This window comes from Vicugna pacos, chromosome 8 (genome assembly GCF_048564905.1).
Source record: "Vicugna pacos chromosome 8, VicPac4, whole genome shotgun sequence".
NCBI lineage: Eukaryota > Metazoa > Chordata > Mammalia > Artiodactyla > Camelidae > Vicugna > Vicugna pacos.
The window spans coordinates 43,723,013-43,741,544 of NC_132994.1; the positions used below are offsets into that span (position 1 = coordinate 43,723,013).

Consider the following 18,532-nt stretch of genomic DNA (forward strand, 5'->3'; position numbering starts at 1 on the left):
TAAAAAAATATAACTGCTCTAAAAAAATAAAATATTTTTAAAGAAGGAAATAATGATGTAGCAGAATGTACAGGACTGTAACAGGAAATATGATTTCAAATACTGCTTTGCCATCAAAGAAATAGCTTTGTGCTCTTTCTTTGCCTATCACATCATCTTGACAGGCCTCAAGTTTCTTAGTTTTTAATGTAGTTAGTCTGTACGACTTACAAGCTTTCTTCTAGATCTAAAAATCTAGGACTCTCTCTTCTAGGTAAATTCTGTCCATCTCCAGATCAAGCACTAAAATATATAATTATTCAGTGTATATCTCTGTGCATAATTTATGTATGCATTATTAGCATACATAAATAGTATAAGTACTAGAATACAATGTGAATGATACTTATAATATCATCTTAACTCTATGAGATCAATACTCAAAAGACGTTTGCAGAGTCCTTTGCTGTCAGTAAATTCTATTTAGCTCACAGGGAAATAAAGACATCAGAAAGCAAATAAGTCTAACGGTTCAAAAATCAGAAACCTGATATTAATGGAGTGTTACTGACTCCAAGTTCAGACAAATATGTCAGTTATTCATCAACAGAATGAAAGTTAAGGTCAATCACCTTTATTATTTTTTAAGTGTAGCTATATTTAAATGTAACCATACCAATGTGTTTTGATTGGTTCAATTTCTTATTATAAATGAACTCAAATTAAGAGAAAGATACATCTGCTAAAATATTTGGGTAGATACATGAATCACTATAAAAATATTTTACATAGAGCAGAATAAATCAAAAATGCTTAATGCTAATATAGTTTTTACCAACAGTGCAGGAGGAAAGAGAAGGGAAAACATTTATTCTTTTTAGAATCTGTTGCCTTTGTTAGGTCCCCAGGCAATTTTCCTCTAAACCTTTCTGTCTTATGTGCAAACATTCGACATCATTAGATTGAAACAGTTTAAATGAGGGAGTTCCAATTTATACCTCTCCTAGATCAATTATTACATATAAGTTGTTTTAAGTGCCTCCTCTCACTTTCAAAAGTGTCCTGATTTGAGATGCATTATGTGGTCACCCTAAATATGATGGATTTCAGTAGCTCTCAGGAACGGTAGATAGCAATAGAGCCCTTACTTCCAAAAGGCCATGATTCTGTCTCTGTGAAACAAATTAAGGATACAAAAAAGGATCATTCTCTCAATACTATGGCTAAACATTTTTATGAATTGTCACTTCAATTACCTATTCTAAGAGCATATTTAGGGATTTCTGTACAAAGTGTATAAAAATAATTCTAGATCAATGCTTTGAGAGGTTAAGTGATTTTCTCAAGGCCACACATGTACTAATTGGCAGAGCTAGGATGCTATCCCAGATTTGTTGGATTCCAAAAATTAGTGCCTTTAACTAGCTACACTACAGTAACACCCTCCACCTTAGTTCATCATTTTCGCCCAACTCACAGTTTGTTAGAACTTCATGTACAAGTGCTGGCATGCTGCTCTTTTGCTGCCCAGGTCAACACCTCCCATAACCCTCATCATGAGATCATGCCAACTCTAGTTTCTCATATTTGTATTGTTCTCTGTCAAATCAAATTAACTCTTCTTCTCATGACCTAACCTGAGATTTGTAACAACAGCCGGTCATAAGTAATCAGATAAATTAATCATCACTAATGTGTTGATATTGAATGTGCAATGTCTTCTCAGAGAAAGTAGTATTCTAACCATTTAAAAAAGACATGATAATATGGTAATTAAGGAGCAATATAAATATTATAAACTAGATGTCAGTGGTGCTGGAGGCATGGGAGTCACCAGAAAGGCAGAATTCTGGGTCAACTGCATTCTGACATCTGTTAAAACTACTGTGTAAGCCTCTCAGTCCACGGCTATGTAGGTCAGATCTAGCTACTCTCAGCCCATCATGAACTGTGTGTTTGAGATTGCTCATGTAAAATACCAGGAACAAAACCCTTCTGTGTATTGCCCCCCAAAGCACAAGAACAGCAATATGCTTGCATTGGCTTAAACAAAGGGCTCACCTGTCTGCCCTCACCTCACTGACCCACGTACGTGCAGAAGAAAATGACTCTGCAGTGCTTTCCAGGTTTGCTGACTTCATGAGAAAGTAAACAGGGCTAAGTGAAGAAAGTCTATAAGCTCAAACATTCAGAAAGAATAGTCAGTAAAATCTCAAATTGTATGCTATAGAATAATGTATTTTTATGTTTCATCTACTTTACAGAAGTTTTATTCAGACCATAATATTTTTAGTGTCCTGTCTTCATATCTCAAAAAACATTTTTATCCCTCAAAGGCAATTTCTTTATTCTGTCACTGCTTCTCAAATCACTAAGCCAAGAGATCATGCCTTACAGCTTTAAGAGTATAGATCCCCAGGCAAAAGCAAGAAAATCAAAAATTGTTCCATTTATTTTCCTGACATGCTCAAGTCATTTGTGGACTATAACCTGACTTTTACTGGCCTTTAAATGAGGTTTGTATATCTTCTCATTTGTGCTAAAGCTTATTTTCATGAGAACACTATTCCCATATTCACTTGTCTGCAAACCATTCCTGAAAAAATGGGTATACCACTACCCAGAAAAGAAGCTGTCACATCTCTTCAGTAAAGTAGACAGGTATCATCAGTCAGAAGGCTGATATCCACATCACGTTTTTGGCCAAAGTTAGCAAAAGCACCAGAAATTCTGGTTTTACACATTGTAAGAGGCATGATACTGCTGTTCAGAAATTCTTCTATTTGTTTTATATAGTTCTCCACTAGTCTAAGCTAAGACATCCTCTAAAAACCCACAACCAAGTGCATGCCTGCTAACACACTCTAGTACACTGGGTCTTAGGATGCAGCTGAAGTCTTATCAAGCCTGTTAAACTCAATTAATTTCTGTGATATCAGAGGGGCCAAAGATTAGCATCTCGTCTCAAAAGTCGAGAAAATATACAGTCTTTAGACAGGCATCAAACAATACTATTGGCAGTTTATGTCATTCAATATAATGTTCTGGTGTAAATTTGAAAATCCCTGTGAGGCTGTTTGGGCTCATTTGGAGCCACTCTAAATATGAACACAACTTGTGACAATAGCTGTTAAATCCATGGCCTGCCTACCCTAAAGTGTTCAGGTACCTGTTTGCTAAGAAGCATTTTCCTTCTTTAATACCAGTAATGTTTTGATTCTTAAGCTCTTTCCCAGACCATGGCCAAAGTGAGATGTTTTGAGCATAGCAGATATCTAAAATATCACTGATCATTTCTACCTTTGGTTTTTGTTATCCCTCTATTTTTTATCCCTCTATTTTCACCACTGCCACCGTCCTCATTCAAGTTAACAGGATTTCTCACCCATATTTCTGCAATATCCTCATAACTGATCCCCTTTCTCCCAGTCACACCCAATTCTATTCACTCTTTATTCTGCAAGTGAATTTGTTTAACATGTCAAGTTTCTATCCCATTAAAACGTTTGCTTAACTTTCCATTTCCTTAGGACAAGGTTAAACAGAATCTTAATATGGACTATAAAGCATAATAAGATCAGGCTGTCTACATTTCCATCACTGATTTTTCCTGCTTTCCTAGTCTTTCTGCTCCCCATACTCACCAGAGTCCCACTAGCCTGCAGAACTTTGAAATGCTGATTTCTGCCTCCTTTCGATTATCTCACCTACCCCATCTTCTAGCATCCCTTCAATAATTTATTGGCTCACTCCTCCTGCATTCTGTGATTCCCCAAGGAATCTTTCAGTGACCACTGGTTTCCATGCCATATCCTCATGGCATCGCGCCCTCTACTTCACCTATCTTGACACTCTTAATGGTTGAAATGACTTATTATCTATATTTCCTACAGGTCACAAGTTCTGTGACATCAGGAACTCTGTCTGAACCACGCTTGACAATGTGTATACCCAGTGCTTAACATATAAAGGGAGCCCAATAAATATGTGTTGAATGAATTAATGAAGGTGATAGAACTCTGATTTCTGCTCTAAGAGCAAAAGTCTCCAGGAAAAATGTGCTCAATTCTAGGATAATTGCCCACATATTTGTCACTGTTGTAGAAACAGATCTAATTTCTATTGAATTTGCAGAACTCAATGTGCCATTTTGAGCAAAACTGGAATGAGAATTAAAAGAGTGTATTGAAGTCAGTTATGTATTCTGCCTGGAAAAAAATGATTTAAAGCCATGTGAATATTTATGTATGTACTAATATACCTTCATTCTTATAATGTGTGTTCCATGCTAATTGCTTAGGGAATAAAAGCTTAGATGATAGGAAAAGTAAAATTGTGTGCGTATGTGCACCTGTGCATGTGCACACGTGTACATAGGTGTCATGGACATGTGTGTGCGTGTATATATACATGCACGTACATATATGTATATATATATAGGGTTAAAATAACTACATATTAGAGGTATATATGTAGGGAGAGTTTTTGTGAGAATTAAATGAAATAGCACTCATATTGTGCTTGCATGTTGGCTAGCATATAAAGGGCAGTGTTTTAAGACACAGGAAATTTAAATGATATATAAAATGGAGCATATCATGAATTAGTCTACTTTATTTACAGTGCCTTTCCCTCAATGTGTTAAAAACATCCTAAAAGTGGAATTATTTTTATTACATACTTCCTTATATCACTACATGTAAAAAGTTTATGTTGTCAGGAGAATGAGAAGACAAACCACAGACTGGGAGAAAGGACTGTTATCCAGACCATACAAAGAACTTTTAAAACTCAGCAGTAAGAAAATGAACAACTTGATTTTAAAAATGAACAGAAGACTGAACAGACATCTCACCAAAGGAAACACATGGATGGCAAATAAGCATATGAAGGGATATGCCACATAATATGTCACTAGGGAATTGAAGGTTAAAAGAATGAAATACCACTACACACCTATTAGAATTGTGAAAATCCTGAACACTGGCAACAGCAAATGCTGGCAAGGATGTAAAGCAACAATAGAAACAGTAACTCACTTATTGCTACAGGGAATGCAAAGTCGTACGGCAGCTTTGGGAGAGAATTTGACAGCTTCTTACAAAACTAAGCATGCTTTTGCCATATAATCTAGCAATCACAATCCTTGATATCAACCCAAATAAGTTGAAAACTTCTGCCCACACAAAAACCTACCCATAGGTATGTATAGCAGCTTTGTTCATAACTGACAAAATTTGGACGCAACTAAGTTGTCCTTCAGTAGGTAAATTGATAAACTGTGGTATGTCCAGATAATGAAATATTATTCAGCACTAAAAAGAAATAAGCTATCAAGCCGTAAAAGACCTGGAGAAACTTAAATGCATTTTAGTAAGTGAAAGAAGCCAACCTGAAAAGGCTACATGCTGTATGATTCCAATTATATGACATTCCAGAAAAGAAAACTATGGAGATAGTAAAACAATGAGTCATTGCCAGGAGTTAGGAAGGAGGAGGGATGAATAGGTGGAGAATAGAGGATTTTTAGGACAGTGAAACTATTATACGATACTACAATGGTGGATACATGTCATTACACATTTGCCAAAACTTACAGAATGTACAACATGAAGAGGGGTGAACCTAATGTAAGCTATGGACTTTGTGTGCTAATGGGTGATAATATTTCAATATAGTTTCATCAGTTGTAAAAAATGCAGCACGCTGGTATAGGATGTTGATAGTAGGGGACAATGTGGAGGAAGGGGATAAATGAGAATTCTCTGTATTTTCCACTCAATCTTACTGTGAACCTAAAACTGCTCTAAAAAATAGTCTAAAAAAATTTTATATTGTCATCATTGCCATCATTTAATATATGCATAATTTACATTCCTATTTTTAATTCTTTCTATTTATTAGCATATTTAATTTAATTTTTTTATTGAAGTGTAGTCAATTTACAATGTTAGTTTCAGTTGTACTGCAAAGCAATTCAGTTATACATATACATACTTTTTTTTCAGATTCTTATTTACCATTTGACAAATATTTACTTGTGTGTATGTGTCTTATTATTGAAGCCTCCATGGAATATAAGCTCCATGAGAGCAGGGACCTGTCTGATGTTGATCACTTCGAGTTGGTGCCTGACTCATACATAGTAAGTGTTTGATAAATATTACTAAATAAATAAATTGCCCTTGTTTCTTGTAGCTAAAATAAATAGTTTTAAAAGCATCAGTCCCAGGCAGACCTTAGAATGGATAAATTTTGAACAATTTAATGGCCTAATTGCCCAAAATATGTTTCCTAACCAGATGCCACTGTGTATGAAAACATCATTATAATCCAGGTTTGGCTTTAAAAATATAGACTCTAAGCAACTCACACTATATCTTTTCCACTTGGCAAGAGTGACCTAGATAATAATAGAAAGTGACTTGAGTGAAGGAAAAACTATAACCACAGCAGTAAGGAGAGATAGAAAAACAATGTCACCTACTTTAAACGTTTGCCTGGTGCTTTCTCTTTTGGAATCCTAGATGGACTGTTTTAGGAAAAGACACTGAAAAATCAGGGCCACACTAAACCAATGAGAAGCTATTCTATTTTTAAAGATTTCCACAGACATCACTTCCATGCCTACTCAGTTATTTTGATTTGTTTTACTTCAGTCATAACTTCCCATCATATGTATGAAACAGTCTTTTCCCTTGTACCTCAAATCACTTGTCTTCTGAACAGCAGACTTTATTGTGAGCTTATAATGAATTTGAATAATGTCAGGCTACGTAAAACCATTTCCAAAAGAAACACAGAAATAAAAAAGTGACCAGTTATTCTGGTTTCTGTTCAACTAGTGAGGGTTATCCAAATGGATACAGGGAATGGACTTTTCCCCTGCATATCTGGGTATAATTCAGCTCTTTGTTCAACTACCAGGAAAATAACTTTACAAGGCTTTATAGGAATTTATGGACTTTTCCACTCTCAATGACTTTTAATAATATTTTAAGTATTTTTGAGAGTTAAGAGCTGAATGCCTAAAAATTAACTTTTCTCAAATAATATTCGAGAGAAATTCTTTGATTTGATTTCCCCTGTACCTGTCAGACATTTTTTGATGCTGACTTTTTCGATGCAAAATCAAAATTAGCATGAATTGTGCACTCTAAGGAAAATGAAGTAAGATTGCTTCTAGCAGCACCTTCAGTTGAATGCTTCTTAATGTAATGAACTTTTATCCCCCTGGAGAATTTTGGAAATTCAATAATATTCAGAATATACTTGGATCTGAAGATACTCTGACCACAAAATCACTTTTATATTGCTGTATCCAAATGAAATAACTATTAATCTTAAATAATTATAGAGAATAATTTTAATGAGATTATTAAAATAACTATTAAAAACTCTCATTTTCAGACTTTTTGCTATAATGCCAAAGTTTTTAAAGTATATTTTTATATATATGTAATTCATATATAGTGGAAAATTCATACACTCTGGAATGGAGAAAATTTATTTTAAGTTCCAGATCCAACTCCTACTGGTATAGTCAAGTTACTTGACCTCTTTAAGGCTCAATTTCCTTATAAAAAGGGATATTAACACCTACTTTATAAAATTATTTTATCAGCAAAATAAAGTATTAAAAATATCTGAAAAGCTCCTGGCACATAATAGGTACTCAATAATTAATAGTGGGGGGGAAATAAACTGTTGGGTCCAAGTCAAAGATTATTTCCATTAGGCAAACCACTGCTATCTTTTCCAAGATTAGTGTAAACTGACCACTAAATGATGTTACATGTCTGGATATGGCCAGCATGATGGTGGGACATATTGAGCCACTATGTTAAGATCTGGCTCAATGCCTTCATGAGGATTTGGATGAAGTTGCCATATCATGTCAGTATGAAATTGGCCTCTATCAACTTTGCTTCCATTCACCCCATGTGATAGATGGGAAATTAGTAACTTGTTCCTGTTCTGAATGTCATATTCCAACATGGGAGACAGTGACTAATGAAACTGAGAGATCCACAGTTTATTTAACTTTATTTATACCTCTTTTCTAAGAAACTCATTGTTCCTTATGCCTTTGCTTGTGCTGATCTGCTGAATAAATAATCTCAAAACAGAATTATACCTTCTGCACCTTGAAGGTAGGCTGTACTCACTGATTTGCTTTGAAAAAATTTAATATGGAAAAGGGGGGAAGAAAATTTACCATGATAAGAATGGTACTTCAACTCTTGCAATCTCCTCATAACCCTAGTTTAATTATGAGAAAACATCAGACAAATCCAAATTGAGGGAAATTCTACAAAATCTCCAACCAGTATTTCTCAAAAATGTGAAGGTCGTGAAAAATAGGAAAGATTTCACAAACTAGAGAAGACTAAAGAGACAAGACAACCACAGTTTCTATTCTAAGAATAGAAATTGAATTCTAGAATAGAAAAAGGCATTCATGGAAGAGTAGTTAAATCTGAATAAAATTTGGAGTTTAGTTAATACAGTGTACCAACATTGGTTTCTTTGTTTATTTATATAAAATAGTAATAATAGGAAAAAACAGATAATGAAGTTATGGGGAGCCTCTGTACTAGCTTTACAACTTTTCTGTAAATTAAATTTATTTCAAAGTAAAAATTTAAGTAAAAAATTAATTTAAAAAATAAAAACTAAACCATAAAACAGAATTATAGATAAACAAAATGAAAGGCAACTAAGTAGTTACAGTCTTCATTTTACCATTATTTTATTCAAAATAAAAGATTTTAAATATATAAAGTTTAAAATTTCTACCATATCATCTACATTATGAATCAATAATTTGAATAATTTTTGTTCAGTTGTCTAAAATATGTAGAAATACATTCATTTGCTGGAGTCAGAGCTCTCGTTAGCTTCTCAGAGGGTTCTAGAAATCAAAGAGGGTTTGGAAGGAGGAGAAATAATATTCGTGGAGTGCAAGCCTGGGGGACAGGACTCTATTAATGATTTTATCTGTATTAATCGAATTCTCACAGTTTCCTGAGTTAAATATCATTATTATCCCCATTTTCCCAGTCAAGCAAAAGGAGCTTAGGATCTTGTCCAAATTCACACTGCTAATAGTGAGGAATATCTAACTATACAGTCCAAACGAATGTGCACTGTTCTAAAGTGCCTACTTGTAAGCCAAAAGGTTTTAAAGGCCACTTGTCCATGTGGATGGGAATGACAGAGTTCTAACAACAATTCTAAAAAGAAGGAAAAAGAAAAGAAAAATTTAAACAAAGACAAGAAGGCAATGACAAAACTTAGTAAATTATTCACTTACTTTTTCTTAAAGGTGCTTAATTTACATTCTGTGAATTATCTAAGCCATGGAAATATCTGACCTTATAGATAGCTTTGTGCTGTTTTTGATAGTTGCTTTTATGAAAAAAAATATTTTATAAGTTGCTTAAAACAGCCTAAAAGCCACTAAGAAAATCTGTTTCAATTCTGAGACCTATGTCTATTAAATTTGGTGACTAATATGGGAAGCCTCGATTAGAATTCAGAGTTCTGGACTTCTTGTTCACCCTTGGGAACTTCTAATATTCATGAAACTTAAACTAGAACTCTTGGAAATGGCAACAGTAGTACAAGCATTTCTAAGAAAATGAGCAAATTTGGGAAGCCTTATCAAAAGAGGAAAACATTTTTTCCTTTCATCAGCTCAGGGGATTCAAGCAAACTGTCTGCCAGCTCACATGTTTCCATCATAATTATTTCTTTCAGTTGAACTTACTGCATCTCCCATGAATGAAACCACTGGGCATGCTTACAAGGTTGTGAAATCAAGGCCCATCCCTGTTGCTAAAGTTTACAATCAAAAGAACACAAAGAACAGATACAAAAATAAACTTCATCACACAGGGCTGACAAACTCAGGGACAATCTAAAACTTATCCATTATGAAAACCTAATGAGAAGGGTTTGTTTCAGAAAAGGAAAAGATGACAATGAGATATTCACTTGTATTTGGACTTTAAATGTCTATAGAGCCATTAAAAACATGGGTTTCTTTTCTACATTATGACTGTTAAGCACCACTTGGATTCATTCTTTTGCAGAAGTGCATTCTGCTTTTTAAAAGGAAAAACAATGGAATTCAGCTCGCTGAATTATTCACAGCACACTCTGAACCCAGGAGCACCCATTATCATGTGATCATCAGAGGCAACATGGAGCATTGGAAACAATGAGTTCCCCGATACAGCTCCACGAAATTAATAAATAGGGTCTCTATGTCATAGTAACAAATCCAAAGTGACCTAACCTAGTCATCTCCAATGCGATGTGTCTATCCCTCTCAAAATAAGGGAATCACTACAGTTATAGAATCCTTAGAGTAAGTTTAAGGGATATACAAATCTACTGCCAGTGATGAGTTCTTTGGTGTTAGGTGGCTATAAAGTTAAAAGCTATAAACAGAATCCAAGTAGACTGAATTACCTGATTCTTTCCCACATTCAAATGGGAAAGAGCATGCAGAGTCCTTTGCACAAAGCTTACTACATATAAAAACCCAACAAATCTTGGCTATTGTTTGATTATTGTTAGTTTTTCATGGCCCTCCCTCTGATGTTAAAGTTGAAAGAAACACATTTGTGAAATCATAGGTAAAGACAACTAAATCTGGAGAAGTCTATCAGCTTACAGACAAAACTAGCATAATAATAAGGGGAAAGAAAGAATTTAAGAAGATTTCACAACCTCTCTTTCTGATTCATTTCAGTGTTAACAACCCTGTCAGGAAATTCCTCAATTATTCTAACCTAACTACCTTATACTGCAATTTAAGTTTATTTCCTCGTATTCTGGCTTCAGTGGAGATAGAGAACAGATGGTCACTATCCTTTGCATCATAATAGTAAAAAAAAATATTTTATATGGTTCAAAGACTTAGTAAATCTTTCCTTGATTATTTTCTTCACCTCAACAAATAAGTGTAGTTTATTAAACACCATCAGTAGCACTATGTTTGAATATAGTAGACAAATGTTAAATATCAAGGAAAACATACCCATTGCTATTTATGTGCACAAAACATCCTCAAATTTGGCTATTTTGAACAGTCAGCTGTATACACCATACAGCAATGGGACAGCAAGTGATTTCACTCAAGTTCTCTTTGAAGAAGAGATTTCTAGGAACTAAATACAAAATAAAATTAAGAAAATTCTTGTTTAGGTCTTCTACCCATTTTTGGATTAGGTTGTTTGATTTTTGTTATTAAATTGTATGAACTATTTATATATTCTGGAAATGTTGTAAACCTTTGTCAGTTGCATCATTTGAAAATATTTTTACAAATAGCCAATAGGCACATGAAAAAAATGCTATCACTAATTATCAGAGAAATGCAAATCAAAACTACAGTGAAGTATCATCTCACACCAGTCAGAATGGCCATCACTAAAAAGTCCACAAACAAAAAGTGCTAGAGAAGGTGTGGAGAAAAGGGAACCCTCCTACACTGTTACTGGGAATGCAGTTTGGTGCACTTATTGTGGAAAACAGTATGGAAGTTCCTCAAAAAACTAAAAATAGACTTACCACATGATCCAGCAATCCCACTCCTGGGCATATATCTGGAGGGAGTTCTAATTTGAAAAGATACATGCACCCCAATGTTCATAGCACCATTATTTACAATACCCAAGACATGGAAGCAACCTAAATGTCCATTGACAGATAAGTGGATAAAGAAATTTTGGTATATTTATACAATGGAATCCTACTCAGCAATAAAAAGAATAAAATAATGCCATTTGCAGCAACAAGGATGGACCTAGAGATCATCATCCTAAGTGAAGTAAACCAGAAAGAGAAAGAAAAATACCACATATCGCTCATATGTGGAATCTAAAAACAAGAAAAAAAGAGGACACTAATGAACTCATTTACAAAACAGAAACAGACTTGCAGACATAGTAAACTAATCTTATGGTTACTTGGGGAAAGGGGTGGGAAGGGGTAAATTTGGGAGTTTGAGATTTGCAAATGTTGGCCACTATATATAAAAATAGATTAAAAAAACAAATTTCTTCTGTATAGCACAGGTAACTGTATTCAATATCTGATAATAACCTTTAATGAAAAAAGAATGTGAAAACAAATATATGTATGTACATGCATGACTGGGACATTGTGCTGTACACCAGAAATTGACACTTTATAACTGACTGTACTTCAATTAAAAAAGAAAAAAATTCTTAATCAATCAACAGTATAATAACTTCTGCAAAAAAGTGAAAATGATTGGGATCAATTCTGTCATATTTTTAACTCATGTTCAATTTAAATGGGATCTGAATAGTTTTCAATTAATTTACCTAGTATAACATAAGCTTCAGAACAAATTATAGAGTTGTATATTTTATAGAAACAAAACAACAAAATTCTGGATAAGAAAATAACGCACATCATCACAGAATCTTTGATAAGACTATTGAGAAAAGCAGACATCTGTTCACGTAGCTGACAAGACTTGAGAATACATCAAGAACTGAGTAGATGAAAACAGAAATGTTTACTAAAAAGTAGCATGTCTAAAACATAGGCAGGACATTTCTGCATATATTTTTAAAGTGAAAAAAAAAGATTTCTGGCATCAAAGGACAGTTGGTTGATCTGCACCTTCAAGGATTTAATTTTGTCATTTTGGCTGTCATTTTCTCTTCAGTTTTTTTTTTCTTTTCCACTAAATTTGTTGTTGACAGCCTCTTTCTATCTCTCTTGCTTTCAAACATTTTCATCAACTTTTGAGCTTTAAAAATCTATTCTACTATTAAAATCAATTACTGCTAACCAATCCCTTTTATTTTGGAAATTAAAAGAATTCAATATAAAAAGTGTGAGTAGCTTTTTGTATTCCTTAGGCAGTGGGACATGTTGATGCATTTTCACAAGTATTGGACAAACCTATATACAGGACTGAGCACGACATATTTTCTAGACTTACTTTTCCACAAATTTATAGTCACCCAAAGCCAACGTGCTTTTTTCTAGGAAATATTCTCTTAATTTTCAGCCTGTTCATTTTCAGGAACACTTAATTCACTTGTAAGACTCATCTTACAAAGTAACCTAAAAATCAAATTTTATTTATTTAAATGGAAGTTAAATTCATTTCTGAAAAACAACATCTCCCATTTAAATAAGTGTATATCCATCTTACATGTGTGAGAGATTTGTTATTAAGAACTCATAGCACTGACATATCCATGTTTTTGCTAACAGAATATGCCAACTTCTTTTTCCTAATTCTGGCATATTTTGCTCTTTGAGTTGCCCTATAACCATTCTATGTAAGAGTAAATCTTTCATTCACCAGTGGAAACAGGCAAACTATGTGTATGTAAAAATCTTATTTTATTTTAGATAAAGAAATAAAAATAAACTCTAAGGGAGTTTTTTTTTAATCCCAGATTATGTTAGAACCTTCTTTTGAATATTTTAATGATACACTGTACTTCTCCTTCAATATGAAAAACACAGTTGTAATTTTTTAAATTACTTTGTGAAGTTAGTTATTTAATCTCCCTCTCCCCTGGGAGGACCTAAATTCCATGGGAATGGGTACCGTCTCCCTTATTCACTAGTACATTGCTGCATAAAATAAGCATTCAAGTATTTATTAAATGAAAGAATTAGTTCGTGAATTTAAACTTTCTGATATTTAATTAAAATTGGAAATAATCTCTTATGGCTGTAAGAAATGGCCTTTAGGGGAGACACGATCAAGGTGGCAGAGTAGGAAGATCCTAAGCTCACCTCCTCCGCTCAAACACATCAAAACTACAACTACATATAGAACAACTCTCTCAGAATGACCTGAGGACTAGCTGAAAGGCTATTCTACAACTAAGGATACAACTGAGACTGGTAGGAGGGGAAGAGAAGCAATCTGGTTGGGATCCACACCCCCCAGTGGCAGTTTACCCAGAGGATGAGGGGCACATCACAAGCTTGGGGATCCACCCTAAAGAACAAGGGGTTCAAGCCCCACATTGGGCACCATGGTCCCTAGGGTCTGGACCTGGGAAAACAAGGCCCCTTGCCTGGTTTTGAAAACCAGTAGGGCTTACCAGAAGGCTAAAGAAAACTGAGACTCCACTCTTAAAGGGCCTGAGCACGGACTTGCTCACTCCTGGTCCCAGCACAGAGGCAACAGATTGAAAAGTGCCTGGTGCTCCGGCTGGCTTGCCAAGACTGCCCCAGCACACTCTACAGACCATACGGGGGTGCAGCTCCAATCCCTCCAACCCCAGCCCCACCACCTACCAAGATAATTACTGCTATTGCAGTATGAGAGAAGCCATGTGTTGCACTGGGTTGTGGCTCCAGCTCCTACAGCTCCAGTCTTATCCACCACCAAAGCCGTGACCGCCAGTGCACCAACGGAGAAGCCCAGGCCCAGCTCACTTAAGATCCAGCTCTCCTACCAAAGTTACTGGATACATGCAAACTGCATACGAATGCTCCCATGCAGAGACATATCTTCAGGACTAGGTAAGTAACTGTCTCACCTAATTTCACAGAGCTAAGCAGACAAAGTAAAACAAAATGAGAAGATGGAAGAATATGTTCCAAACTAAGGAGCAAGATAAAACCTAGAAAAAAAAAAAAACCTAATGAAATGGAGATAAGTATTATACATGATAAAGAGTTCCAAATAATTGTAATAAAAATGCTCACCAAACTCAGGAAAAGAATAGAGAAACATGGTGAGATCTTCAATGAAAAATTAGAAAATAAAAACAGAACTAATCAGAGCTGAAGAATACAATAACTGAAATGAAAAACACACTAGAAGAAATTAACAGCAGAGTAGGTTATACAAAAGAATGCATAAGCAACCTGGAAGACAGATAATAGAAATCTCCCAATCATAACAGAAAAAAAAAAAAAAAAGGGAACACTTGTGCACTATTGGTTGGAATTTAAATTCCTACAGCCACTATGGAAAACTCTGTGGAGTTTCCTTGAAAAATTAAAAAGAGAACTACCAACAATCCAGCAATTCTACTCCTGAGTATTTATTCAAATAAAATGGAAACACTAATTTGAAAAAATCCATGGTTTATAGCAGCATTATTTACAGTAGCCAAGATATGGAAGCAACCTATCTGCCCTTCAACAGATGAATGGATAAAGAAGATGTGGTTTCTATACATACACAATGCAATAGTACTCAGCCATAAAAAGAACAAAATCTTGCCATTTGTGAAAACATGGATAGACCTGGAGGTTATTATGCTTAGTGAAGTAAGTCAGAAAGAGAAAGATAAATACTGTATGTTTTCTCTTATATGTAGAATCTATAAAACAAAACAAACAAACAGAACAAAAACAGACTCACAGATATGGAGAACAAACTAGTGGTTACCACAGGGGAGTGGGGAGGGACGAAATAGGTGAAGGAAATTAAGAGTTACAGACTTCCAGTTATAAAATAAGTAAGCCACAGGGGTATAGTATACAGCACAGAGAATATAGTCAGTATTTTATAATAATTCTGTATGGTAGCCTATAAAAATATTCAATCATTATGTTATACACCTGAAACCAATATAATACTGTAAGTCAACTATATATCAATAAATTTTTAAAAAGAAAGTGCTGTTAGGAAATTTGATTCATGGCACTGAGGTCAAGTTTGTTTGGACCCCTATTACTATCTAGCTGTGTTATTGAACATGATGCTGTTAAGGATAGAGGAACAGATACTTTTCTCTGGTTCATTTAACACTTCTATAAATGATAGAAACTGACTACCTTGATAGTCTCTTTTATTTTAAACAATAAAAAAATTGTTGGATGACAGTTCTGTCGTAGAATAAAGTTATCCCATTAAGCATCTTACTATAAAATGATTCTGTGATGCTAATCATATCCCTAGAGATAGTTATGTAAAGAAACTTCTCCACTAAATCAACAGAAAGCAGATGTTTCTCTTGCCCTTACATGTCAGAATTGTAAAGGCATTCTATTATATAAATTGTGCATCACTTTATGTTCATTGTGTCCATGACAGTGTAAAACTAATTATGGGGCAAATCCCTGGAGCTCACTAGCTTTCATTTTCCTTTTAGGACCAACTTCATAAAGAAAACAAGCTCTCATTAATGTTTTTGGCTCATCTCTTCTCTTATTTTGTCTTAGTAAACATGAATATTTACCTGGAGTTGTCACCTTTTGAACAAGGTGTCCTGCTTCCAAAAATATTTATTTGTATTCTGGCCCACTGATCAAAAAAACAAACAAACAAACAAAAAAACCCCACAGATGTCAGAAACCAGCCTGGGTAATACAGTTATGCCAAAACTTATCTATCAGTCACCCATGGAGGATCAGATTCACAAAACATTTTTCTCTGTTTCTTTAAACTCAGACAGTGCTGGAGAAGTTCCAAATGTTTTCGTGGGCTGGAGAGCTAATTCAATTACAATTCTTATATTCTGATTATATTACAAAATATTAATGAGACTATCCTTTCTCATCATTACCAGTCAATCAATCCAAAGAGAGATACTGATCACAGGGAGTCATCTCAATTATAGCCATCTTAATACTCCCATATAATTTAACATAAAAATAAGGAGCATTCAAGGTATTTAAGTAAATTTGTTTGAAGAGCAATGGGAGCATGGATGATTTTTTTTCCTCGACAACACTAATAAAGCCTTCAAAAGCAGTGCAACCCAAACCATCCATGGCTTCGATTTGTTTAATACACAGTTAAAGCCTTCACTAGCTTCTCCAGTGAATGATTTGACAAAATAAAACTCCCTATTTGAACCATATTACGTGGTATATTAGGCAGAAAATGCCAAGAGCAGAAAGCAATCATGAGATGCAAGATCCGTGAAGCAAATTTACTCAAAATGTTAGTAAATTTACTGGATCATTGCTTTGGGAATTCCACATAAATCATACAGATCCCTGTATTTAGAAAAAGTGTGTAACTGCTAAATGCAATGTCAAAGAATGATAATAGAATGCTCCCTGATACTACTTTTGTTGACAGTGACCTGCCTTTGGTTCAGCTTTTCCTTCAGATCCAGACAAGTGTGTTTCAATCCTTATTCAAATAAAGAGTATGGGTTCGCTTTTCAAAGCCAATAACAGAAAATTGCTTTTGGAAAGCCAAATAGAGAATACACGTCCACTTGTGTACTTAGCACACAGCCAGCACAGGCTGTGGTCCTACACCTAATTTCAGTCAGCCCTTCAGTCCGAGGTGCGCGTGACGAGCAAATGCCCAAGAACGGAAAGTTGCTGCCATCTACAGGCTTTGTGAAACTTTACCCAAAATATTTCTTTTTTTTTTTTTTTTTCCTGAAATCAAGGACAAAGAGCTCCTGTGGGAAACAGATTTGGTTTATCAGCCAGCATTCCCATAAAAGAATATAAGAGAAAGTTCCCTGTGTGTTAAAACCTTCCAAATGATCTCTGAGATCTCTTCATATTAGTTGGACTTGACCTTTTAAACCCAGACACATTTTGTATTTTAAAAAATGCTTAAACCTAGAATAACTTTAGTAAATTCACTTTCTTGTATCAAGTAATATAAAGAGCAGTAAATATCTCTCATGACCTTATCTTTATTTTCACAGTGGTCTTAATTGTCATCTAAGTTTTTCCTCCTATAACTACTAATTAGTAACATGTAAATTACTATTAAATGCCATGTGGCAAAATGATTAACTGCTGAGAATCTGAATTCAGAGGGCTCATTTTCAAGTTCTGGCTCTACAACTTATCAGTTGTATGACATTAGATAAGTAACTTGGCATCTCTGTGCCTCAGTGTTTTCATTATTAAAATGGAGAGAATGCATCCTCCATAAGGGTACAATGAGGTTTAAGTAGAAATTGCATTAAGAGCACTAATGACAAGTCGCTGACATTTAGCTCCTCAAATGTCAGCCTTACAGTAATAAATGCTATTATTTTTTAATAAATGCTATTATTATCAGTAAAAATCACATATGAAAAAGTAAGAAATGATATATCATTTATTATCTCTGTGTGTGTATGTAAATGTGTGCATTATATATATATGTGTGTGTGTGCGTGTGTGTGTATATATATATATATATATATATATATATGAAGGTGTTATGTACATTCCCGTATGTCAACATAGACGGTAAAGCCAAAGTATTTATTCCAGTGATTCTCAAATCAGATTGAGCAATGGAATCTCTTTGGGAGCTTATAAAAATTGTGAATGTCCCAAATTCACTCTGAGATTCTCATGTGAATAGGTCATTTTTTACAAAGCTCCCCAAGTGATTCTTACATGTGGCCAAAGTTAAGAACCAGTTCAGTTATACATTTTTATTATAGAACATAAAAATTAAAATACAAATAAATTATGTCAACTATGCACATGAGTTGAATATTTGTTATAATACTTACCAACTGTATAGCTAATTTTACCATGCCCTGTCTATTCCTTTTCAGTTATGCTTATGTTGAAAATATTTATTTATAAAATAAGCCATTTTCCTAGTTGT

The 18,532-nt window shown here is 34.4% G+C and overlaps 1 protein-coding gene across 1 annotated transcript in view; it reads left to right on the top strand.

Annotated features, from left to right (window-relative positions):
* Nucleotides 1–18,532, top strand: part of HSF2 (heat shock transcription factor 2) — a 165,853-nt gene that overhangs the window by 38,973 nt on the left and 108,348 nt on the right. The window contains exon 4 of the mRNA XM_072965811.1: nt 6,045–6,124. The gene's annotated coding sequence lies outside the window, so the exon portion shown is untranslated. The remainder of the gene's footprint in view (nt 1–6,044; nt 6,125–18,532) is intronic.